Here is a 26078-nt window from a genome sequence, read left to right as displayed (position 1 = left end):
GATGGTTTGGTTGAAACCCCCGCATCTTCTGTCCGCTAAGGTTCCCCGGGGTGAGGTTGGGTTCAAGGACAAGGAAAAGTTAAGTGGCGTCAGGACGAAAGCACCACTTCTCCCCCTTCTCTCCCCGAATCTTCCTAACATCCCCCAACGCGCCCCGGGACGTGCATGGTCCTAAGGTCCAAGGCGCCAGGACCCAGGTCCCCAGAGCCCTCAATCAGTGCCATTCTCTTCCGCAGCGCGGGTGTCAGCCGCGGGCTCGGAGCCCCTCGACACCCGTCCCTGAAGGGTGTCTCCGGGGACCCTTTCAGAGGCTGTAAAGGTGTCAGAAGCCCAAGGCAGGAGACAGCTTGGTCGGCGCACCTCCCGGGCCACGGCTGCCACTGTCAGGGAGAGCCAGCAGCTCACCTCTGGGGTCGCGGAGGCCCTGAGCCTCTGCCTGCCGCTCACGGGCGTCAGGAGCAAGTCCGCGCTGCCGCGGAGCCGCAGAGTTATAGCCCCAAGGCGCGCGGCCGCCCTCGCCCGCCCCATCTCCCCGCCTCGCGCCTCGGGACAGCTCCCGTTTCCTCCGAGCTGCCTCAGCTTCGCTGCCAGCGCCCCCTTTACCCGTCCAGCCGCGGCATGGGCTGCTACTCCAGTAACACACGCGCGCGCGCATACACACACACACACACACACACCCTCTGCCTCGCCAAGTGCCCACACTCGCCAACGCCCCCGCCCCGCCCTCCGGCCACCGCAGCAGAGGCCACTCGTGACATTTAGGACGGTGGCCACCGCGATCAAACGACGGCTACGGTCTGTGTTCGTAGGGAAGTGAAGTCAGACCTCTGCTGGATGCCGCGTGTCCCCTAGGACTGCGTCCTCCCGCGCAGACAGGTACGTGCCTGGAGTGTGCACATAGCCTCGGCGATAAGTGTCAAAGAGAATTTTCGTGCTCGCAGCCCCTGTTCTACAGTTAAGACTCGCGTTGGTGTTTTCTTTTAAAATCAGTGCCCTTAGGGATGTGTGTTCATGCTGCTTTATTTGTACAAGACACCCTTCCCTGGCCCGGCCTTCTCCGCGCCACCCCAGCGCGTCCTCTTAGATGCGACGACGTGATTTTCCTAGCGAAGTCACCACAAGGTTAGCCACCTCAGACCCTTCCCCGGCAGCCCCAAGCCCACGTAGAGATCGCAGACACAGACACCCGGCGCGCTCTAGGTCTGCAGGCAGCAGGCTCAGAGGCAAGCGATGGCAAAGGTCCGAGAGCTGTCCTGTCGCAAGGGGTCCGGGGGCGTGTGAACCACACTTCCTGACCCTCCCAGGACTCCCGCGCGCGGCCACCCGCGCCTCTTCTCAAATCACTTACCCCGATTCACTCCAGACTGTGGCCGGGGAGGTCACTCCCTGCAGAAGTATCCCCCTCCCCCAACGCCGGCGAATAATTTTAAAGCAAAGGAGGCGCGGCCAGGTGGGCTCCCAGGCTCCGCGCAGACCCTTGGGCCAGCCTTGGCCGCCACCCGGGCGCGTCTCCACCAGACCTTGGAGGGAAGTTGGGGGAAGGGCGGGGAGAGCACGGTCGCCCAGGGCGCAGGGGCCAGAGCGAGCCTGGCGTTCCGCGGCAGCCGGCTGGGACACGGCGACGCGGGGGCTGTACCTGTGGCTGCGGGGCCGGCGGCCGGCTGCAGGGCGGCTGGCTCTCCCGCCTCGAGACTAGGCGCACTCCCATCCCCGCCGCATGTTCTCCACGCGGGCTCCAGCGCGCTCACCACCGCCACCGCCGTCGTCTCGGCTTTATTTACCCAGCCCGGCGCGCGCCGCCCGGGAACAGGAATAGCGAGGCCTTCTCATGTTTCCTGACTGCCGGGCCCAGCCGGCGAACATCCTGCGGGCGCGGTATCCACGTTCCCGGGCGGGTGGAGAGGAAGCGTCCGCGCCCGCCCTGCCGCGGGGGCTGCTGTTAACCCCTAGCGGAGGAGCCGCTGCCGGGGAGCCCCGGGCCCGCCGAGTCCTCCGGAGCCGGTCGCAGCTCCCAGATCCGCCGGCCTTGCAGTCGTGGAGCAGACGGGGCTTTTCCTTTCGCACTTTAGGAGAGAAATTGGAGAAGCTGCCGGGAGCGCTCGGCTCCGGCTCCACAAGCTGAGAGGCTGCGGTGCAAATCCCGTGTCTTAGCTGGCCCGATTGCCGGAAATTTCACCGCGCGTGGCTAGGCGGGAGAGGCCACTGTGACGCGCCCTGTATTTTCCTCTCGATTAGCTGGAGGGAAGTTAGAGCTTGGTTTTGCACCTACAGCCCTGGAGCGTATTGCGGGAAGTGCTAGCGCCCAGGAGCCTCTTTTCTGATGTCAATGGGCTTCTGGGGTCCTAGTTGTCTCAGTCAAAGCCAGGCACACTTTCACCTCGTGGACAAGGGCTGGTGAGGCTGCCGCCGCCGCTGGGTATGGGGATGGGGGAAAGCAAGGATGGGATGAGTTGAGCCCAGGTGGCCAACCTGCGGTGACCCAAGTGCAGAAGAGGAGGCGCGCCCAGAGCCAGGGATCTGCACGCAGCAAAGGAGATGGAACTTAGAAGAATCACAAGCTGGGACACAGGGCAAAGAGAGAGAATGGCTACCAGATTCTCTGAGTGATGATACTTTGCTTCCTAGCATTACCGCAAATATAAGTATCGAAAGCGGCGGTTTAGGTACAACTGCAAGCTCAGAGCTTCTGGCAGCCCAGAAGATCCCCAAGGTGCCAAGACGAAGCTGCCTGCGCTCTCGCCGAAGGCCCTGTGGTCCTAGCGAACTTTCGCCCTTTTTAAAGAACAAACTTAGATTTCCCCCCACCAAGCTTAAAGAAATAGCACCATTTGTCCTTTTCCCCTCTAAATGTGGCTGGCCAGAGCAGGGGCAGTGGCCCACCTTAGCATCTTCTTCGTGTGTGTGTGTGTGTGTGGTGTGTGTGTGTTGGGGGGGTGCTAGAAGTGGTTAAAATATATATCAAAGCTATTATTTTACAGACTAATCACACCCTCAAATTTCATATGTGTCACCTCCTAAATTACACGATAGCAAACCGTTGTGGAGTGGTACAATGTAAACCACAAAGGAAGGCCGGTTTACATTTTTGCGCACCAGGAAGATACAAAGTATCATTGGAGCATGTTCTGATGTCCTCGGTTCTCTTTCGTTATATAACTTGCTGTTGCAGGCTTGCATCTTGTCTTTGGCGCTGCCCTTGTGGTGTGAGTTCAGTACAGGCTTCTGGTCTACAGACCTCGCTGTAGGAACTTAAAGACAGGGGTAAATCCTAAGGTGTCAGCCACCAATTTTCAGCTAACAAATTTCACCACAGGAGCAGATCTAATTGATAATTCATAGGACGAAAGAGCCACCTTCTCTTTTAAGGTCTCTATCAGTGGCGTTAGTCACCGGGAATTGTAATGAAATCAGCTCTAACACACCCCTGAAACATTTTTTGGTCAGCTGTCCCAGGTAAAGCTATAGGCATGATACAGTTACTTGCAATTTCCCAGTATTCTACTAACTTTTTGGGCTATATACTATAGTACATGTTAGTATAGGACAAATGAATTTTGTTGTTTCAGTACTTAACTATATTTACTCAGTTAAAAAATGCATTTAGAACGCTTTTATTTAAGATATACTTACATGTAATATTTGTTTTCTTAAAGTCTGAAATGAAATATACAGCAAGAATCTTAATGCAAAAATACTTTTCATTTGATATAGGAATAAAATACATTTGAGTAAGCCTCAACTCACTAAAAAATTAACATATGGTAATTCCCTTAGACTATGATTTAATAATTAAAATCCATTTAAAAATGAAAGAAGAGTGAAGGATCCATTCTAGAAGTGAAATGGTGTGAAATATCCCTCTGTAATATACAAATGGGCATTTATTTTATTTTTGCAAGTTTTATCCTCTATGCAAAAGGGAAGTGTTGTCTTCATTTTAACCCACAGTTCAAATACATTCATTATTAAATGACACCTATTTCTAAAATAAATGTTACTTAGCTTCTTGTGCTATATCCAATGTCAGTATGTGAAATGCTATATATAATCCTCAGAAGTAAAGCTTCCAGTTTCAGAAAGTTTTAAAAGTTTTAAGAAAGCATATGTAGTTTGTGGAAGATGGCCTTATGCAGGGGGGAAAAAAACCCAAAACACCCAACAACTTAGACCAGAAGTCAGAAGACTTGAGCCCTGATCTTAATTCTGGTTAATTTGACGATGGTTTAGCCTGAATTTAGTATAGCGTAAAATGACGATGATAATAAATTTTCCACAAACTGCCTTACACTATTATGAAGGGTTTTTTTTTAATGTGAAAGTAAGATATTGCTTTGCTAAAGCTAGAAAGATGTTAAGTAAGAACATTTGGAAGAAATATTAATTCATTATATTGGACTCTGCAGTTATAAATATATGTAATTATTACTTCCTGGTAAAGAAAAAAAATAAGTCTTCAGTTTTAGCATTTTGATATTTTACCAAGTTACCCTGACATTTCAGAATAAATATTAGCCGAAGTGTTTGAAAATAATGAGTGTTTTAAAACTCCTTTTTCCAGTTATTACTTATGAGCAATAAAGCAAACTACAAAGCCAGAGAATGACTACAACTTCCGGCTCAAATGGTTTAAAATAGTAAGTTAATGAACAAATAGCAGGTTCAGCTCACACGTGGCCAGTTTGATGGCAGAGATACATACTGGAGTGTGTAAGGGGAACAACAGAACAAGTGGTGAGAGATACGGCTGCAGAAACACTGTGAGCTAAGTAGTAGAATGGGTGGCCACGAAGGATCTCACAAGGTGTTTCTGCTTTGATTATAAGTTAATTTTAGTTCCATAAATAATATAGAATGAATAACGCCTTCTTACAGGGAGGGTCTTTTGCATAAATCCACTCTCAAACAAAGAAGAATACAAGCGAAAGTCCCTCTCAGCCACTTCCACCCAATCACATTCTGCAGAGAAACCACCCAAAGCTGGCAATTGCAGGTTGGATATGCATCTGCTCAAGTTTTTTCTATGCATTTACATACATGCATAAAATAAATAAATTATAGTTTTGCTTTATGAATTTTTAAAATAAACGAGGCTGTATATAAACGTACATATACATACTGAGTATTAAACTAATTCTTGCTTTTTCATTCAGTCATGTCCTAAAGAGCTTATGTATTAGTAGGCATACATGTAACTCCTTCTTTTAAACTGTTACATAAGACTCCATAATCTACTTAACCATTCTCCTAAGAATATGTCTGTCTTTCCAATTTTCACTATATAAACATCAAACATCCTTGCATATGATTATTTCTGTATATGCATACGTGTTTCTCTAGGAATAGTTACCCAGACGTAGAATTTCTAGGTTGAAGGAAACACGGTTTTTACATTTTGATAGATACTTCCAAATTTTTCTCCAACCTACACCACCGCTGACACACGCACGCTCCAATTTCCTCACATGCTACACAGCATTGCATATATTCAGTCTTCATAACGTTTGCCTAAATGGTGAGTAAAATAATGCCTCATTGTTTGAAAACATTTTCCTTTATAATCCATTTGCATTTCTTAATTGAATTGCCTTGCTTATATCCTTATGAGATGCCTTATTGATTTATAATGCTTATTTATAAATCATTTTTTCCACTATATATATTTTTACATGTTGCAAATATGTTACCTGGTCTGTGACTTGACTTTTATCTATTTTGTCTTTGTCTCACAGAATGATTAAATGTAAATAGATCAGTATGTCAGTCTCCTTTTTTGAATTCTGGTTTTTGTATCTTGCTTAAGAAGGTTTTTTTTTTCTTTTTGTATTTTCATCTAATGCTTTAAAAAATTGTTTCCACTTGGCTTCTTAGTAAGTTATGGTTCAGATTGAGATGGTTGATTCAATGGTGTTCTAGGATGAAGTAATTTATCAGCTTAGAAGCAGAAGATCAGTTTCCAGCAGCTGTATTTTCCACAGTACAGTGTGACTGCACATAGCTTTTCAAACACATCATGTAACAAAGAAGGGATAACCTATCACAAGCAATATAAGATTATTTGTAAAAATGATGAAAAAGCATCCATTGTTTGAAAAAGTAAAATGTACTTCTCTCCTTGCTCAACTTTTCATGGAATGGGAATTAATTTTTTTTCTTCACAAAGCAGCTAGTCAAGATAGGAACCTTTGATAATGATTATATATGAGTCAAATTCATTCTGGCCAGAAATGCAAGTACTTTATCACCACAATTTTAAAAACCATTAACTATGTATAAGTGCAGAAAATACACATAATAAGCAATCAATAGAACTGGGATCCAAGTGGGTTAACGTCTTGTTCTACTCCAGGTCTTGCTTGAGACGGGACCTGATGTGACACTGACCCCTAACAACCCATCTTTTCTCTTGATACCGAAGTATCTTCAGTGATCTCAAATTAGAGTCCACTATATTACACACAAGAAAATATACTATACATTGGGGTCTAGAGGAGAACTGGCAGAATATTTCATCCTTAAAATATGCATTTACACTTAAATACTAGAATTACTTTCAGAAGTCTCTTCTAGTTTGAGAATCAATTAGGCTTTATGTCAAAAAGTGTCCTTTTAAATAAAAATAGTGAAGACTTTTGTCCCTAGGCCAGTACAGCTCTACATATGAAACCTAATGGACTTCAGGAAATCAGTAGATTTTAAATATTTAATCATGATATGTGCTCCAAAATGTGTCATGCTTTTGGTTGACCCTCCCCAAATCCATCTTCTCTGTTTTCATTTTTGATCTGTGTAGGATAAGTGAATAAATTCACCAAAGGACTGAATGTGAGCAGGAGCAATGTGTGTGCAACTTCTGCTCAACAAGCTTAGAAGGAAATTGCTGCCCTTCTCTCCCCTTTAACTCTTCCTGTGTCCAAGGGTTGGAGCATGGATGTGGCAGGGTATTAGTTCACTCCAGCTGCCATCACAGAATATCACAGACTGGGTGGCTTAAACAACAGAAATGTATTTTCTCACAGTTTTGGAGACTCAAAGTCCAAGATCAAGGTGCTGGCAGGGTTGGTTTCTGGTGAATTCTCTCCCCCTCCCACTGGCTTGCAGACAGCACCTTCTTACTGCATCCTCACATGACCTTTTCTCTGTGCTCATGCTGGGGTGGGGGAGAGAGGAGGAGAAAGAGAGAGAGAGAGAGAGAGGTCTGCTACCTCTCCCTCTTTTTAAAAAGGACACCAGTTGTAGCAAATTAGGATCCCACTGTTGTAACTTCATTTAACTTTTTTTTTTTTTTTTCTGAGACAGAGTCTAATTCTGTCACCCAGGCTGGAGTGCAGTGGAGCTATCTTGGCTCACTGCAACCTCTGCCTCCCAGGTTCAAGCAATTCTCCTGCCTCAGCCTCCTGAACAGCTGGGGTTACAGGTGCCTGCCACGTGGCCAACCTGATTTTTGTATTTTTAGTAGAGATGGGGTTTTGCTATGTTGGCCAGGCTGGTCTCGAACTCCTGACCTCAAGTGATCCACACACCTCAGCCACCCAAGGTGAGCCAACATCCCTGGCTGACCTCATTTAACTTTAATCACCTCATTAAAGGCCTTGTCTCCAAGTTCAGTCCCACTGGGGGTTAGGGTGTCACATATGAGTTTTGAGGGGATACAGGTCAGTCCGTAACAGGCAGTGACCCATGTCAGCCAAGCAGATAATAACCTAAGAAACAGCAGAATCGCAAGAGAAAGGGAACCTGTGGCTTTGAATGAACCACTCCAGTGAGAGCTATCAGGCTAACCTAACCTGGGTCCAAAAACCTTTTTCTGTAAAGGGCCAGATAGCAAAGGCTTTCTGGGCCCTGTGATCTCCCCCATGATAATTGAACTCTATCATTGCGGTGCAGAAGCAACTGTAGACAAGATTTGACTACGAACGAGTTAAGGAATGAATGTTGATGTGTTCCAGTAAGACTTGATTGAATGGCACTGAAGATTGAATTTATGTCATTCTCATTCTCGCTGATATGGTTTGGCTGTATCCTCACCAAAATCTCATCTCGAATTGTAGCTCCCATAATTCCCACGTGTCCTGGGAGGGACCCGGTGGGAGGTAATTGAATCATGGGGGCAGGTCTTTCCCGTGCTGTTCCTGTGATAGTGGTGATAGTGAATAAGTCTCATTAGATCTGATGGTTTTATAAAAGGGAGCTCCCCTGCAGCAGCTTTCTTGGCTGCCACCATATAAGACGTCCTTTTGCTCCTCATTCTCCTTCTGCCATAATTGTGAGGCCTCCCCATCCATGTGGAACTGCGAGTTCATTAAACCTCTTTCCTTTATAAATTACCCCGTCTCAGATATATCTTTATTAGCAGCGTGAGAAGAGACATACACACACAATAGTGTTGTTCCTTTTATTTTTTATTTCCAACCAGTTAAAGATGTAAAAGCGATTCTTACCTGAGAAATTGGAATAGGCCACGAGCTGCATTTTGCCAGAGAGGGGTTGTGTTTTCTGACCCATGACTTGCACTACTCAGCTCTCATTGCAAAGGAGACAAATGCCCCTTATTTAAGTCACTGTATTTGGGGGCTTCCTTGGTAAAGGAACTTAGTCTTTACCCTAAGTAATAGACACTTGTAAAAAAAAAAATGATCCCAGTGGCCACAGGTGGGCTTAAGAAAAGTGCTTTCTAGATGCCTAGAGGCTGCTACACCAGGGCGATCTGGAAAGGAGATGGAAAGAAAATGTGCTTCCTCCCCTTGCCTCCTGAGACTGTGTTGCATGTGTTTAGAGAATCGGCCTAATTATTTTTACATTTATTTGGTGTTATACTGTTTTTAAAAATCTTAATTTTTCCTTTGTTTTCCTTTCCCCTTTCCTCTCCTTCCCCTTCCCTTCCCTTCCTTTCCCCTCCCCTCCCCTCTCCTCTCCTCCCCTCCCCTCCCTTGCCTCCCCTTCCCTTCCCTTCCCTTTTTCATTTCCTTTCATTTCTCCTTTCCTTTCCTTCTTTTCTTTACTCTCTCTCCCTTTGTCCTTCTCTCTCTTTTTCCTCCTTCCTTCCTCTATCCCCCTCCCTTCCTTCCTTTCTTTCTCCCTCTCTCTTTTCCCTCCCTTCCTTCCCCCCTTTCTTCCTCTCTCCCTTCTTTCCATCTTTTCTTCCTCTCTTCCTCCCTCCCTCCCTTCCTTCATTTCTTTCTTCCTCTTTCCCTCCCTTCTTGCTTACATCCTTCCCCTCACCCTCTCTTTCCCTTCTTCCCTTCCTTTCTTTCTTCCTCTTCTTAGTTATTGATATGATATGATATGCCTTAGTTATTGATGTGATGTGCCTTAGTTATTGATATGATATGCCTTAGTTATTGATGTGATATGCCTTAGTTATTGATATGATCTGCCTTTAGGTGCAGTATTAGTACTTGGGTTTTGATGCTTATGTTTTATGTAATCATGGAAAATGCTGATTAATTTTCAACGCTTACTGTTTTCTGACTGACACCCCACCACCACCACCCCAAAAAACTCACCAAATTTGAACTATTTTTTATTGTTTGCTTTTTAATAATCAACAATAAGTATTTATGGAGCACCTGCATGCAAAGTTCTGTGCCAAGAACTGCATCAAATCTGATTTAAAAGACACGATCCTTGCCTGGCTTACAAACCTGTTAAGAAAGCACCGGAAAATAAATATACCTCATCTAAAAAGCTTTAGGGTGTCTGATATAAAGTTGCTTGAATCCAGTAAATCTATAAGTTATCTGTAGCAATGCATGAGGGAGCGTAAAGATGATAGAATGACCATTTTATGTGTCTGCTAAAAATTTTGTAACCATATTACACAACATCCTTCCTGAAAACATGCAAAAGAGAGCATTATTTCAGAAATTTGAGCCTGATTGAAAAACAGTATTTTCACCTCTTACATCAGGCTGTTTTGAACGTTATGCCAAAAACTTCTGGGTTTCAAGAAAGATTTTTAGGACTTCCGTTGAGAAAAAAAAATGCGGTAATGGTAGACACACAGAGGTTAGCTTGTGACTTTTCTTCCCTGTGCGTGCCTTTATCTAACCTACCTCCCTGCAACCCACTTTTATAAAACCCCTGTTTTGGAAAAGTGCTAAAGGGAGAGAGGGATTGGAACAGAGGTGTTCTGTGCATAAACTTGTTATGGGTGGCAGTGAAGTCATTCCTGGGGCTCCACTCATTCTCTGCACAAGAAAGATTAATTCTTGCCCAAGTATCTGGGCCAGGGAACCTCAGGCCAGGCAGCAGGTGTGAGCATCATTTTGTTCTGCTTTTCTCTGATGTTTGTTAAAAGTGCTTTGATGGAGTAGGCTATCATGAATCCTGCTGAGAAAGGAGTTTGGGCTAGTAGAAAGGGAAAAGGAAAAAGGCATTAGGCCAATTAATTATATACTATTTGTTTATTAATGTAAATTGTTAGAGATAGGATCTTGCTCTGTTGCCCAGGCTGTAGTACAGTAACGTGATCATAGCTCACTGTATCCTTGAACTCCTGAACCCAAGAGATCTTCTCATCTCAGCTTCCCGAGTAGCTGGGATTACAGATACATACCACCACACTCAGCTAATTTCTAATTTTTTTTTTTGTAGAGGTGTGTCCAGATGTGTCTGATGTTGTCCAGACTGGTCTCAAACTCCTGGCCTCAGCTTCCCAAGTTGCTGGGATTGCAAGCACGAACCACCATGCCAGGCCTAAATTGTATAATTTAAACAGCCTGAAGTCTAGGATAGGGGAAGTCTTGCAATATCCAAACGTCACACTTTTTCTTAGACCTGCAGTAGCAGGCAGCCCAAGACATATGTCCTGATACTACTCTTCCAGACTCATAAATGGTGACATAATAAAGGATATTTTAAAATTACATAATACATACAAAGCACTTCCTATGAATCCACACACTATTCTAAGCAATTAACTCATGTAATTCTCACAGCCACCCTTTAGTACCCATTTTGCAGAAGAGGACATCTAGGCATAGGATTACCGTAAATCACAAAGTTGGTGACTAGTGGAGCTGGGATTTGAACCCAGTCAGGCAGACCCTAGAGCTCATGTGCTATATCACTTAACTCTGCCCCTTCTTTGAAGGTATATAGGAAGGGTAGAGAGAAAGAACTCTAAACCCTTGTCTCCATAATTTCAGGTACAACTAAACATGCAGCTATACACCTTCCGACTCCTCACTTCACAGGTAGAAACTCAATGCTAATACGTTCACTTTTCATTCTGTATGTGACATTTTTTCTAGGTGGGGAGCAGTGGAGGGTCAGTGTCACCTGTAATAGGATGATTTTAACAACTTCAGCGTCATGGTAGAAAGGCTCCACTTCATGTTCATCTTCATGTGCGGGCTCACACCCAGAAGCCAATTATTGCTGAATATTCTGAGGGTTCTCAAAATCTGGAGAACATCTTTTCCACCGGACAATGAAAAATAATATGCTTTGGAATAGCCTCAGTGACCCTGAAATGTTGTTTTCTTATGGGAGTAGACATGATTATAAGTGGCCTATTCCAAGAGGGGTGAAAACCAGTAGCTTTGAGGAAAAAGGTGACAGTGGCCCTACAACTTCATGATCCTCTTTGATTATTTTGTCTCTGTTTTGTTTTGTTTTGTCTTGTTTTCATTGTTACGGTCGTCAGGCTTACCCCTAACATTTGTGGAGCCTAAGGCAAGAGTACGAATGACGCCCACGTACCATATGTCTAAATATTTAAACCCTGTAAATCAAGCTAAAACACTTAAGTAACATATGCCCCATCCTTCTACCTTGACGAACATACCATCTCGCTGGAAAATCAAAAACCATATAGAAAGTTAGGACTTTAGTTAGAAAAATGTTAAAGACAATTACATTTAATTGTTATTGTACATGTCTGGATATCTTGCTGTTAAGCTTGCAGTGTTTAAATGAGTAATAAAAGAAATATAAAATATATTTATTATATTAAATTTAATTTTCTTGTCTTTAAGCAAAAATCACTGTTATTATAATCAATATTTTCTCTTAATTTGTGTTCTGAAGGATTACAAGTAAATGCAATTCTATTAAGTGTTTAAAATCTGAATATGTTTTTATAAAGAATGTATATTGAAATAAATATGGCAGGTGTTTAAATTAAACTCATTTTCATGTATCATTTATGAAATGCTATTTTTATTCTAAAATAATTATGTATAAAATTAAAAGAGAAAAACAATGAATATAAAATTTCAAATAAATCTAAAATTTTATTTAATCTTTGGAAAATTAATTTAAAATATCTTTATACAAATTATTTGCATTGCTAGTGTTCAATACATGGCTGGTTTCAATGGAAAGTATTGATATCAGATTTCATGAGTGATTTGTCAAAATTTATACAATTACTGATTTAAGTGTGATATGAATTGTTTAATATTGCAAAACATTCTTTTGCTACCAGTTGCAACTATTGCAAAGCTTTGCTAAATATTGAATACCTCCAGAACCAGGTGACAGATGAGCAAAAAAAATGATACCAGGCACTACTGGGAAACAATACTGCATAAGGCAAAGATATATTGCATTCATGCTCTCTGAAAAGGAAGGTCTGTTGAGTTGATTAACTGGTCTTTTCTCTCAGCTCTCAGAAGCAGTGTTCACCTGCAGCGTTCACCTCCAGTGTTCTCAGCAGTGCAACCCAAACCTTTACAACATTTGGATGTGATCACCTTTTACTTTAAGGACATAAAGCAAACAATGTGTAGAAGAATTTCCATGGGCCTGAATGATGTTGTCACAAGAGCAGACATTTAGGTTTAGAGTTGCACTGCGCCCTGTTCAGCACGCAATCCCAAATGACTGTGTGTGTGTGTGTGATGCAGGCCTTTTAAAAGAAGGATTCAGGGCAGTAGCCCTTTGCCTGGGTTTAAGGGTGGCATGGTTATTCGAAGTGTTTATTTATCTACTCATTTTTTAAAAATTATTAAACTTGGCCCTCTGATTAATGAAAAAGAAATTGCACTAACTGAAGCCTTTCATGAGTTTATCCTCTGATGATCCCACAATGATTAATACATAATTCAGCCCCTGGAATTGCAATGGCAGGGCCACCGTCTTAGTTCTTTTGTGCTGTTATAACAAAATACCTGAGGCTGGATAATTTATAAAGAATAGAAATTTCTTTCTTACAGTTCTGGAGGCTGGGAAGTCCAAGATCAGGGTGCTAGCATCTGGTGTCTGGTGAGGGCCTTCTTGCTGCATCTCACATGGCAGAAGAATGGGAAGGGAATGAACCCACTCACTCAAGGCCTTCATTAGGAAATAATGTCCTAATTCCATCCATGAGAGCTCCACCCTCATGACTTAATCACCTCCTAAGTGCTCCACTTATCTTAATGTTATCACACTGGCAATTAAGTTTCAATATATGAATTTGAGAGGACTCATTTAGCTTATCGAATTGGAGAATAAGTTTCAATATATGAATTTGAGAGGACACATTCAGCCCGTAGCAGTCTCTATAAAGCCCCATGTGGGTAACATACATTTTTTACAGGGGCAATTATTGCAGAATCTTCCTTTAGGAAATAATTTCTTTGCTGAGGCTAAGAAGTTTATACACTTAAGATTGGTCTTGCAAATTCAATAAGACTAATAAGGAGACTGCTGACTATGGATACTGTATATAGCCTATGGCTGTCAGTAGAATGCCTTATTCCTAAGCATTCGTGGTCTCCACGGAATGCTTTTTATTTCCCTCAGTGCTAGGCTTTTCAACCCGTTGAACCACAAGCATGGGGTACTTGTTAGAAATGCAGGTTCCACATCCCACCTATAGATGCTCAAAGTCAGGTTTTCTGGGCTTCAGGCTCTATAATGGTGCTGATATAGATGTTTCTCAAACCGCACATTGAGGAAAATTGGTCTGGAGCAATGGCCCTCAAACTTTTTTGATTGTACATTCTTATCAGTAAAAAATATTTAGGGCAGCCTGCTCTAATAGATATATAGTCATTTACTGGTAATGGATGGTATAGATGTACAATTGGGCTAATATATTTTGTAAATTGTAAAACATGCAAAAATGGAAAGGTTTTTAAAGAGGCAACAATGAAATAAACACTATTTTAAAATAATTTTTTCTATTAATGATACAAATACATTTTTGTTCCCACCAAAATGTTATGTCAATAAATAATTAATATTATCAACAAAGCTATTTTTAGTGAAAGCAATGTAATTTGAATTGCTTCATACTTAAAAAACAGTCACACTGTTTTCCACAATGGTTGAACTAATTTACACTCCCACCAACAGTGTAGAAATGTTCCTTTTTCTCCACGACCTCACAAGCATCTGTTATTTTTTGACTTTTTAGTAATAGCCATTCTGACTGGCATGAGATGGTATCTCATTGTGGTTTTGATTTGCATTTCTCTAATGATTAGTGATGTTGAGCTTTTTTCATATGCTTCTTGGCTGCATATATGTCTTCTTTTGAACGGTGTTCATGCTTTTTGCCCACTTTTTAATAAGGTTATTTGTTTTTTTCTTGTAAATTGGTTTAAGTTCCTTATAGATGCTGGATATTAGACCTTTGTCAGATGCATAGTTTGCCAAACTTTTCTCCCATTCTGTAGGTTGTCTGTTTACTCTGTTGATGGTTTCTTTTGCTGTGCAGAAGCCCTTTAGTTTAATAAGATCCCGTTTGTCAGTTTTTGGTTTTAAACAACTTAACTTCTGCTCCCCCCATTTTACGTTTGTGATGTCACAATTTACATTTTTTTTTTTTTTTTTTTTTTTTTTTGAGACGGAATCTCGCTCTGTCGCCCAGGCTGGAGTGCAGTGGCGCGATCTCGGCTCACTGCAAGCTCCGCCTCCCGGGTTCACGCCATTCTCCTGCCTCAGCCTCTCCGAGTAGCTGGGACTACAGGCGCCCGCCACCACGCCCGGCTAATTTTTTTTTTTTTGTATTTTTAGTAGAGACGGGGTTTCACCGTGGTCTCGATCTCCTGACCTCGTGATCCGCCTGCCTCGACCTCCCAAAGTGCTGGGATTACAAGCGTGAACCACCGCGCCCGGCCACAATTTACATATTTTTATGTTATGTATCACTTCGTAAATTGTTGTAGCTATTGTTATTTTTAATAATTTTGTCTTTTAACCTGCATACTAAATATATACATAATTTACATACCACCATTGCAGTATTAGAGTATTCTGAATTTGACTATGTACTTACTTTTACCAGTAAGTTCTAAACTTTCATGTTGCTCATTAGCTTCCTTTTTTTTTTCATTTTTCATACTGCTGCCATCCCTAAAATCCCAGATATCTCAGGACAAAACATAGATTCCTACAGAAGAGGTGGATTTCTGACTATATTTACCACCCCATCCGCAAATTTTACAAAGGCGCTTGCTTGAGATTATGCTTTTAAGCCTTCTTTGATATCAGTCAGTTTTTCTTATAAATTAGTCCAAAAGTGTGGCACTTTTATTTTTAAAAATGACTATCATATTCCCTGCAACTTTTAAAGAGATTTTAAAGTAGATTTGAAAATTCCTTTTCCAAGTTTTTAAGTAGAATCAGAGTTTTTCAATAGAAAATACAAGTTATTTTCAGAAACAAAATCACACAATGACAGGTACATTTCTAAATCCTAAGTGTCTTTTGGAAGGCAGTTATTTTCTCAATTACTGTTAAATGTCATCTTTACCTGAAGGGGGCAGATGAAGAGTGTTTTATATGCGTTTCGCTTTTATATAACTATACATTAGATATCCTTGAGGATGATAGTCACATCCTCAAGAAGATGAACAAATTATTGTGGCTTAAGGCTGAAGCTTAGGATGCATAACGGAAAGTGAAATGAGAAGACTGCCAATAAATGGGCAAATGCTGGATGATGGAAGTCCCGTATCTTATGTCCATTATTTTGGTTTTCTTTCTATAAGAATGGAGCAGCCACAGATGCCACTGGGTCATTGTGGGAGGAGTGAGGGAGCCTCCAGGATGGCCTGCAGCCCTAAGTGACTCAGGGGACAATGGAATCCTTCACTGTGAGAGACAATCACAGGAACAAGAGCTGATATTTATGGAGCTCTTAGATGCTAGACATTGTTCTAGGGCTCTCATGTGTATCTTTTCATGTAATGCAACACCGTAAGCACACAGTCTCATTATCAATCCTTTCCAGCTGAAAATCTGAGCTTGAGATCATATAAAAGCCAAGAGTCCAGCAAATCTGGGCTGTGTTGACAACTTCAGTTGTGGACACGAAGAGTTAAAGTGCTGACCTGGCTCTGGACCAGCTGATTATAATTCACCTCTGGTCTCCTAATCCAAATTCTCTATTTAAAGTCATCAAAACTGATTGCAGTGATCAGCGCTCGGTCTCAGAAAGGTCTAAAACCCTGATGTCATTGAACTGTGGAATTCCCACCCTCAGCACACAATTCTTTTAGTTTCTTAACCAATAAATACAACTTATTGTTACAAAAGCTGTATCTGTGCAATAAGAAAGCTAGAAAATAAGATAAGCAAAAATAAGAAAATAAAAGCACTATATTCCTACCACCCAGGGATTATTTCTGTTAAAACTATTTGAAAGATTCGTTCAGATAATTTACATATATTTATATTTTAGTATAAATGAGATAATACTTTGCAACTTATTTTGTAACCTGGTTTTCTACGTTAATGAGCTTTAACTTTAAAATTTGATAAATCTTTATGTTATAATTTATCCATATTTGAGATCTTCATTGTCTTCAAAGCACCCTTCAGAACCAGTCTGTCCAAACTAGAGTCAAATCTAGGCCCACATCTTGAATCTAGTTGTATTGTCTCCAAGTTTTTTTCCAATCAATCACCATCCCTAATGTTTTTTCGCAACACACTGACTTGTTGGATGGGCTGGACCAATGACTCCACAGAATTCTCCACCTTCTTCATTTGTCTGCAAGCTTTCTGGTGCTGTTATTTGACTCTCTCATGCCCTCTGCTTTCCATAAGCAGAAGTTAGATTTGAAAGTTTGCTGGATTCACACTGAGCATTTTCGTAGAATACGTCACAGGTGGTGGTTTGCATTTTATTGTGTGTCACAGCAGGAGACATGATATTCGATGGTTGCACCATAAGTGAGGTTAAACTTGATCACTGGATTCTGGTGATGAAAACCTGGTCCCTCTATTGTACACTTACATTTCTCACCTGTGACTAGCGAGAAAGCTTTGGCATTACTTTGGTACTCGGCGAATGTCTGATTGCCCATTCATCCTTTTAAGATCAGTTGCTTCCAACACTAGTTGATAATTCTCGCCTGGGTCAATAATTTCATTAGGGATTGACAATGATTATCATAGCATTCAGTTTTTTATCTCTCTTCACAGATGGTATTCTCTTATAAAACCCCACTAGATGAAGTGGTGTTTTTTGGTTGTCCTGAAATATAGTCTTACTGGAAAAGCAGGATAAGTGTTAAAGTTTTTCCATTAGACATATGTTTTTAGAATAAGGAGCTTAATTAATAACTGCCTCAAATGTGTACGTGGTGAGGGGCTTTCTCCTTTTTGAATATCATTATTCAGTTATGGATTTTCATTGTTTCCATCTAAGAAAATCACAGAGTTTATTGGCTTTGTAAAAACTGCCACTTAATCCTGACAACATTTTGGATCTAAGAAGTTATAAGTTGAACAACTCAGCATCAGTTGTTTTTACACTGAAGTGTTATTTAAAAGCAGCAGATACAGCCAACTTCACAATGTTATGAACATTTAAAAAAAAAAGAATTGACAAGCAAGTGAGAATATCTTTTGTTACACATGTTGAGCCACTTGGCCCAGAGAATGTCCTCTTCTAATGGCAGTATGCTGCCATATAAGGCTCTGTCTATCGGCTTTGCATAATTAAAAATGAATTCACCCCTGAAATATGGGTTTATTAGGGCTGGAAAGGAAACACCATTTCAAAAACTGTTACCTATACTATCGTCAAGACAAGACGTCTCTCTTTTGAGAATTTTTCTTTTTATTTAAAATGCAAATACTGAATTTTAGGTTTTACTTTTCTTAAAGATGAGTTGATAAATACCTAACTACTGGCTTACTTGCACACATAGAACAGGGATTGGAAAAAGTATTATATTTGGTCATTATCCTCTAAAAGGATGTTAAACACATGGAAAAAAATAATAACAATAAATGTATCTGAACGCACATGCTTATACACACATACACATCCACAGACATAAACACATACACACACCATGCACCTCCACACAGACACACATACACAGAAGCACACACACCCCATAACCACTCACTAACACACACACAGATACACACACACTCTGAAAAATATATTGCTAAATTGTAGCGTGACCAACTGTCTCAGTGTTAGCACTGAAAAATCATGTATCCCAGTAAACCCTCCAGTGTTTTGCAACGTGGGATGGGTGGTCCCTACAATTGGTCCCTAAAATTGCCAGATAGGAAACCATACAGGATTCAACCAACAGATCTCTAATGAATCTTCCTGTTCTTGATCTAGACATTTAAACAGGCCTTTAATTCAGATATGAGCTGATATGTCAAAATGGCAGGAAAATAACTTTTTAAATACATAGGATGTGAGTTCTAAGAGTTATCAGGAATGTACTAAAATTCTTTAAAACTCCCAGCATAAAAGGGCCCAAGAATCTCACTACTTAGTTTTTCTTCCAAAGAAGTAATATAGTTGCCAATATTTCTGAATATTTCAGCCAAAGTTTAGAAAATAAAATGGTATAAGGTACAATGTGCTTGGGTTGATTTTCACTGTGAAATTTTATTTATAGCAAATGCTATTTGTACAGAGACTATTCATTGAAAAGAGACCTTGAGAAGGCAACAGAATCTGTCTTTCCACATTTAGTCAAGGCCATAATTAAGCCATCATGGAATTCCACCCAATATATTTAAAAATATCCCCAAAAGGGGGATATCATTCTTTGACAAAGGTTAGAAATTGTTTTTACTTTTCTTTTCAGTATTTTAATTCTAGAAGCTGTAAACTTTTCTTCAAAGTTTACATTTTAAACTTGTAGTTACATTTGCGGCTCTCCTTCAAGTACCTGAAGCATAGATTTGGATGTATTAACCAAGCAGGACTGCAAGCAGAGATTTTCTTTGGGGGGAAAAACACAATTTCTACTTTGTAATACAAGTTTTTATATTCTCGAAATGATATGAAACTGACATATATGTAGTGGAAATAGTACTAAATAATAACTTACTGTTGCAGACCTGTAATAAAATTGATATCTCAATAAAAAAACTATTAGTTTTATTCATCAGAATTTAACAGACTCTGTAGGATCCCCAAGAGATTCTACAGGTATGGCATCTGATTGTTGGAATTTTTTTTTTTTTTTGAGACAGAGTCTCGCTGTCGCCCAAGCTGGAGTGCAGTGGCGCCATCTCGGCTCACTGCAGGCTCTGCCCCCCGGGTTCGCACCATTCTCCTGCCTCAGCCTCCCGAGTAGCTGAGACTACAGGTGCCCGCCACCTCGCCTGGCTAATTTTTTGTATTTTTGGTAGAGATGGGGTTTCACCATGTTAGCCAGCATGGTCTCGATCTCCTGACCTCGTGATCTGCCCGCCTCGGCCTCCCAAAGTGCTGGGATTACAGGAGTGAGCCATTGCACCCCGCCTGATTGTTAGAATTTATCACTAGAATCTCTTTCTTCATCTTCAGCTGAGGATCAGAAGAGATGAGCCTAATCCTAGATGCTTCCTAGGAAAAAGAAGTGCTTTGAAATGAAAACATATTCCCTTTTCCCCCAATGGGAAAATAGGTGATGCTATGAGACCTATGTTTTAATTTTAGTCCTTTTTTTGTTTTGGTGCTTGGTAGGTAGTTTAGAAGTACAGAAACATTCTATTTAGGTGACTAGTATTTTTGAGATTGAAAGAGTTGAGAGAAGTTAAAGCGTATTTGTTACTTGATGTCAGTACAAAAGAATTGAAAAGCAGTATTCTCAAACAGTCTCAAACTTTAACTTGCGTGCAATTCACCTTGGGATCTTATTAAAACCAGATTCCGATACTGTGTGGCCAGAGATTCTGCATTCCTAACAAGCTCCTAGGTGGGGCTGATGGCTCAAGGACCACACTTTGAATAGCAAGGGTGTGTACGGTGATTTATATACAGAATGGAGTATTATTCAGCCCTAAAAAAGAAGCAGATGTTGCCATTTGCCACAACATGGATGGGCCTGGAGGATATTATGTTAAGTGAAATTCTTCAGGCACAGAGAGGAAAATATTGCATAATCTTACTTATATGTGGAATCTAAAAAGTTTTCAAATATACAGAGACAGAGCATACAACAATGGTCAGCAGGGGTCGGGGAGGGGAGAAGAAATGGGGACATGTGGGTCGGCGAATACAAAGTAGCAGATATGTAGCATAAACAAGTCTAGAGATCTAATGTACAAGATGAAGGTTATAGATAATACAATTCTACTGTATTTAAGATTTATGCTAAATGAGTAGATTTTAGCTGCTCCTGCCACAAAAACAAATAAAAAGATGAATAACTGTGTGAGTTGATAGACATGTTTGTTAATTTGTTTCACTATATTAACCTTTTTACTCTGCATATGTATCCCATAATATCATATTGTATACCTTAAATACACACAACATAATTTGTTTCTTTAGAAAACCCTCAGCTATAGCTTAGTTTCGTCTTTCTCTTCTTAACTTAGAAAAACAAATAGAACCCAATGAGATACACTCATTATAGAGAGGGGTAAGGGCATGGACAGGCATTAGAAAAGCTACCTCTATGGGATGATTTATTTTGTGTAGAGAAATATTTGTATGACTAGTTAGTAAGCTATTTCTGTAGCACAGTGATTAGAACATGGATATAAATCTGAACACTATGTTGGTAGTTTAGCGTACAATTGCTGAGTGTTTTAATTACAATTTTTTAATTGTTTATTTTTAGAGACAGAGTCTCACTCTCCCCCAGGCTGGAGTGCAGTTGTGTCATCATAGCTCACTGCAGCCTTGAACTCCTGGGCTCAAGGGATCCTCCTGCCTCAGCCTTCTGGTAACTAGGAGTACAGGTGCACCCATCATCCCCAGCAAATTTTAAATTTTTTCTCTGTAGAGACAGGGTCTGTCTGTGTTGCCCAGGCTGGTGTCCAAGTCCTGGCCTCAAGCAGTCCTCTGGCCTTGGCAGGAATTACAGACATGAGCCACTGTGCCAAGCCCCTAGTTATAAATTTTTAATCCACATTTTATAACTAGATTTAGACTTATTTTAATCCTCTTTAATGAAGTTTAGTTTTCTCTATTTTATATTATGAAAATACCAAATGACTTTCTACAAAGATACTTCATATGCTGAAATTTGGTATTGCAAATATATAAACCAAATACCTTTTTGCATTTTGTACTTCAAGGTGACATTTAGATCTTTGAGACAAGTCCCAATAGCCTTATTTCATGTAGTGCATACTTCAATTCACAGTCATTTATTAATCCAGCAAAAATTAGGTACTGAGCAGTCCTCATTCATTTGCTATGCTTTTTGAATTTTTGCCTGATCTGTTAAGATTGTTTGGCTATAACAGAAAAACTCCAAATCAAAATAGTTTAAACAAGATGGTTGCTTACTTTCTTCTCACGTTCAAGAAATCCACCTGACATTCCTACATGTCAAGGATCTAGTCACTTTCTATTTTGTTGCTTCCCCAATGCAAGGCTTTCTGTCTTGAGATCATTATCCAGTCTAAAATGGCTGCCAGGGTTTCAGCCATTATGACCACATTCCAACCAGGAGAAAAGGAGAACGAACGGGAAATAGAAATGCATGCTTCCTCGTTCCCAACACTTTTTAATGGCCTTTCCTAGGAGTTCCTCACACTACTGTTTGCATCTCATAGGTCACAGTTAATCACTTGGCCACACCTGGCTGCATGAAAGGCTGGGAAATGCAGTCTTTATTCCAGGTGGCCATGTTCCTATCTGCAAATTAAGGACACTATTACTGTAGAAGAGGGATCCGCAAACTATGATCTGTAAGCCCAGTCTGGCTCACTGCCTATTTTTGTAAATAAAGTTTTATTAGGATGACATAGCCATACCTGTGTATAGAATATCTATGGCTACTGTCATACTACAATTGTAGATTTAAGTAGTCCCTAAAGAGATCACACAGCCCATGAAGCCTAAAATATTTTCTGTCTGGCCTTTTTACAGAAAGTGTTTGCTGATCTCTGCAATGGAAAAAAGGAGGGAAAGCCTCTGTCACATTTCTGTTTTCTTTTTTTTTTTTTTTTTTTTTTGAGGCAGAGTTTTGCTTTTGTCACCCAGGCTGGAGTGCAATGGCACAATCTAGGCTCACTGCAACCTCTGCCTCCTGGATTTAAGCAATTGTCCTGCCTCAGCCTCCTGAGTAGTGGGGACTACAGGCATGCACCACCACATCCCGCTAATTTTTGTATTTTTAGTAGAGATGGGGTTTCTCCATGTTGGCCAAGCTGGTCTTGAATGCCTGACCTCAGGTGACCTACCCACCTCGGCCTCCCAAAGTGCTGGGATTACAGGTGAGAGCCACTGTGCCCAGCTATCTCTGTCACATTTTTGGGGCCATTTTCTTCTCATCTCTCATCTTTGGCCAAGTTCAGCTCATTTATGAAATCCAGCAGCTTCTACAAAATGCTAAGAAGTAGGGACTGCACAAGAGTAGCATTTAGCCTGGTACAGGATGAGGGAGATCATTTAAGCAAGTTACTAAGATGTTCCCACATATTACTGTCATTTTCTTTTTCTTTTTATCAAGGTAAGATTTATAATTGTCCCACATGTGGGTCTTGTAGCAGTTAGGGCTTAATTGGTGCAAACGGAATCCACTCTAGCTAGTTCAATGAGGAAAAGATTGATTACAGGACATTAAATGACAAGGAAAATCATTAAGAGCTTAAGAGCAGGAAGAAGGGAAGTAAACTCTGAGTAGATTTGGTATCAACCTGGTCCAGGTCCCTTCTGCCCACACACAGTAAATCAGTCACTGTGACACGTGTTTTGCAAAAGAGAGTTTATTCACAAGGCAGCCAAACGAGGAGGTGGGAGAGCAGGTCTCAAATCCACCTCCTTGAAGATGAGGCTTAGGAATATTTATGGGTTGGAGAAGCAGGGTGGTCTAAAGCATGGGAAAAGGTGATTGGCTGTAGGAAAAATGAAGTAATCAGTGATCTGCACAAGTGTAGTCAGGGTGCCTGGCATTTCATAGGACATATGTTCAGAAAATGGCATTATTAACATGATCTACAGGTAGAGTTTTGGGTCCTCTCATGTCAAAAGGTCAGCTCTTGGGCATTTGCACAGGCCCCGTTGAAGGGTGGTCTCAATCAGTTTGAACTGGATAGGAGCTGTCCCAAGTTCCTGAAAAACAACTGAAGTGACCATTACCATGGTGACTTATAAGTGTTGTCGATAAGGTGGCCAGTGAAGGTGACATTGTAGCATTCAGCTCATGGCCTTCGGATTCATGGAAATAAAAATGACCAAAAGCAAGAGGGTGGCTGCATCTGGCAGACCTGATCAGGTTAACCCCTCAGTGCTAGGTTTTCAGAAATGACTTCCTAAGTACATTGCAGAGCAGAAGTACTGGAAGAGCTTCTGTCTCTTTCAGAGCTCCAGAGCACCACCCCACTGTGCGTCAGTCAGGAAGTGCTGTGATCAAGAAACCACCACTGCTGCTAGTTGCAGGACTGTGATTCCCATCAACAGCACTGATGGCCTGCACCTCACCTCTGACACCCATGGGACTCTTGTATGTGGACACCACCAGAAAGTCTGCTAATTCTGGAACAAAAACCTGAAATGTCTCCATGAGACGGACTGCTGAAAGAAATAGAAAACCACAGAGGTGAGGCCTCCACCGTACTTCCAAATGCTGTATCGCACATGGAATGCATTTGATTTGTCAGATCAGTCACATTCAGAATCCAAGTTGCAAAGGAGTTTTGGAAACACAGACCTGAGTTTTCCAGCCTCTGTCAGACAAGAAGGCTAAAAAAGATTGGAATGGATGATGGGCATTCATATTCACATAAATTCAACTTCTATATATGTGATGATGTCTTCTTTCTTTTTTAAGATTTATTTTATTTTCTTGTAGAGAAAAGGTCTTGCTTTGTTGTCCAGGCTGTACCACAGTGGTGGGATCATGGCTCACTGTAGCCCCAAACACTTGGACCCAGGCGGTTTTCTCCTCTCAGCCGCCTGAGTAGCTAGAACTACAGGCACACACCACCATGTCCAGCCAATTTTTTTTTTTTGGTAGAGATGGGGTCTTACTATGTTGCCCAGGCTGGTCTTGAACTTCTGAGTTCAAGCAATCCTCCTGTCTCGGCCTCCCAAAGCACTAGGACTACAGACATGAACCACCATGCCCAACCTCTTTTTTCTTGATTCTGACAAGTCAGTACATCACCCTGTTACCATCAATCTCCCTCAACTTGAGCAAACCACAAAAGCACCAATTTTATATTCTCCAAAGTATACCTAAATTGTGCCATCTTAGATTTGAAATAGTCATTTTTATTATTAGATCGGTGCCTTAACACATGTTTTTCTTTTGAGCCAGGAAACTCTTCAAATAAAATCCCCCTTGGAAATATTACATACAAGTAAAGAAATATACAAATCACTGCTCTTATTGGAATGGGGGTCAGGTCTTGTGGCAGAAATCATTTGTACTTGCTGTGGATCCCAGGTGCTTCCTGAGGTTTCCTGGGCTCCCTGGAAGTTAGACAGGGGCCATGTGACTGTATTCTGGCCAGTGGAGACTGCCACATCCAAGCTGGCCCTAAAATCCTCCATGGACCCTCCATTTCTCCTTTCTTATTGCAGCAACAGCAGTCTTTAACATATAGTGGCATCACACAATGGTGGCAGATGGGTTTACCAGATGAAAGAGAAGGCTTTTTGGTCTGCACTGGTGTTTGTGGAGCAAGAAATAGCATTTGTGGTGTGAAGCCACTGAGATCATATGTGATCCCCACATAGCCTATTTCTCTTGCAAATATGAGCCTAGAGGTCCTGCCCAGTCACCATCTCCCATATTACAAACTCCAGCCTCTCTCTGCTTTGATTTTTTTCCCCTACTTTCTACACACCTCCTAAGGCAACTCCGGACAACTATTTCTAGGGAACAGCTTGTAAACCATTGCGTTAGGCTTCTAAAATACCCTGTCTTCTGGTTTTGGAATGTAGAAAACTGTATAAAAAATGAATATTCCAGTTACACATAAATCCAGTGATATGGTTTGGCTCTGTGTTCCCACCCAAATCTCATCTTGAATTGTAGCTCCCATAATTCCCACGTGTTGTGGGAGGGACCTGGTGGGAGATAATTGAATCATGGGGGTGGTTCCCCCATACTGTTCTCATGGTAGTGGATAAGTCTCTCATTCTCTCTCTTGCCTGCCACCAAGTAGGACGTGGCTTTCGCCTCCCACCACGATTGTGAGGTCTCCCCAGCCATGTGGAACTGTGAGTCAATTCAACCTCTTTTTCTTTATAAATTATCCAGTCTCAGGTATGTCTTTATTTGCAGTGTGAGAACAGACTAATACATCCAGGAAGGACAGAAATGAATTCTGTCATTGGGATGGTGAAGGAATGTGCTGATCGTCCATCACACTTCATGGAGAATACTACTGAATTTATGTTTCACAGATAGAACCTCCACTGCTCAGAAACAGCATGAAAACCATTGTTTTCAGAATTTAAATTATTAGATATAGAATCCAGTTTAATTTTCTGGAAAGAGCAATGTTTGCTAAAGTGATATAATTTGATAGCATTTGAATCTGACTTTTCCAAAGAAAAAATGTTAACCTAGGGACTAAGTGTGTTGACTAAAAGCCCAACTTCTGAAATAAAAATGATTACAGATACTATACTTAATCAGCTAGAAATAGAATATGTGATTAGCATATCAAAATTTATTTAAATAAATTTATTATTTATTTATTTATGTGATAAATAAAATAATAAAATAAAGTCACATTATTCAAATAAATAGGAAGATGTATTA

At 41.2% G+C, this 26078-nt stretch overlaps 1 protein-coding gene and 1 long non-coding RNA gene across 3 annotated transcripts in view; one reads left to right on the top strand and one right to left on the bottom strand.

Moving 5' to 3' along the window:
* The window catches only part of MKX (mohawk homeobox), a 73690-nt gene extending 71911 nt beyond the window's left edge, over positions 1-1779 (bottom strand). For both annotated transcript variants that reach the window (XM_012502757.2, XM_030798649.1), the window contains exon 1: positions 1637-1779. The gene's annotated coding sequence lies outside the window, so the exon portion shown is untranslated. The remainder of the gene's footprint in view (positions 1-1636) is intronic.
* LOC105738962 lies at positions 559-24111 on the top strand. Its single transcript, XR_001114804.1, has 2 exons — positions 559-876; positions 23667-24111. It is a non-coding gene; the product is annotated as an uncharacterized LOC105738962 (long non-coding RNA).
* The last annotated feature ends 1967 nt before the right edge of the window (positions 24112-26078 follow it).

Source organism: Nomascus leucogenys, chromosome 18, assembly GCF_006542625.1.
Source record: "Nomascus leucogenys isolate Asia chromosome 18, Asia_NLE_v1, whole genome shotgun sequence".
Lineage (NCBI taxonomy): Eukaryota > Metazoa > Chordata > Mammalia > Primates > Hylobatidae > Nomascus > Nomascus leucogenys.
Note: the sequence above shows the minus strand (reverse complement) of the source record. Positions and strands in the feature narration are given on the sequence as shown.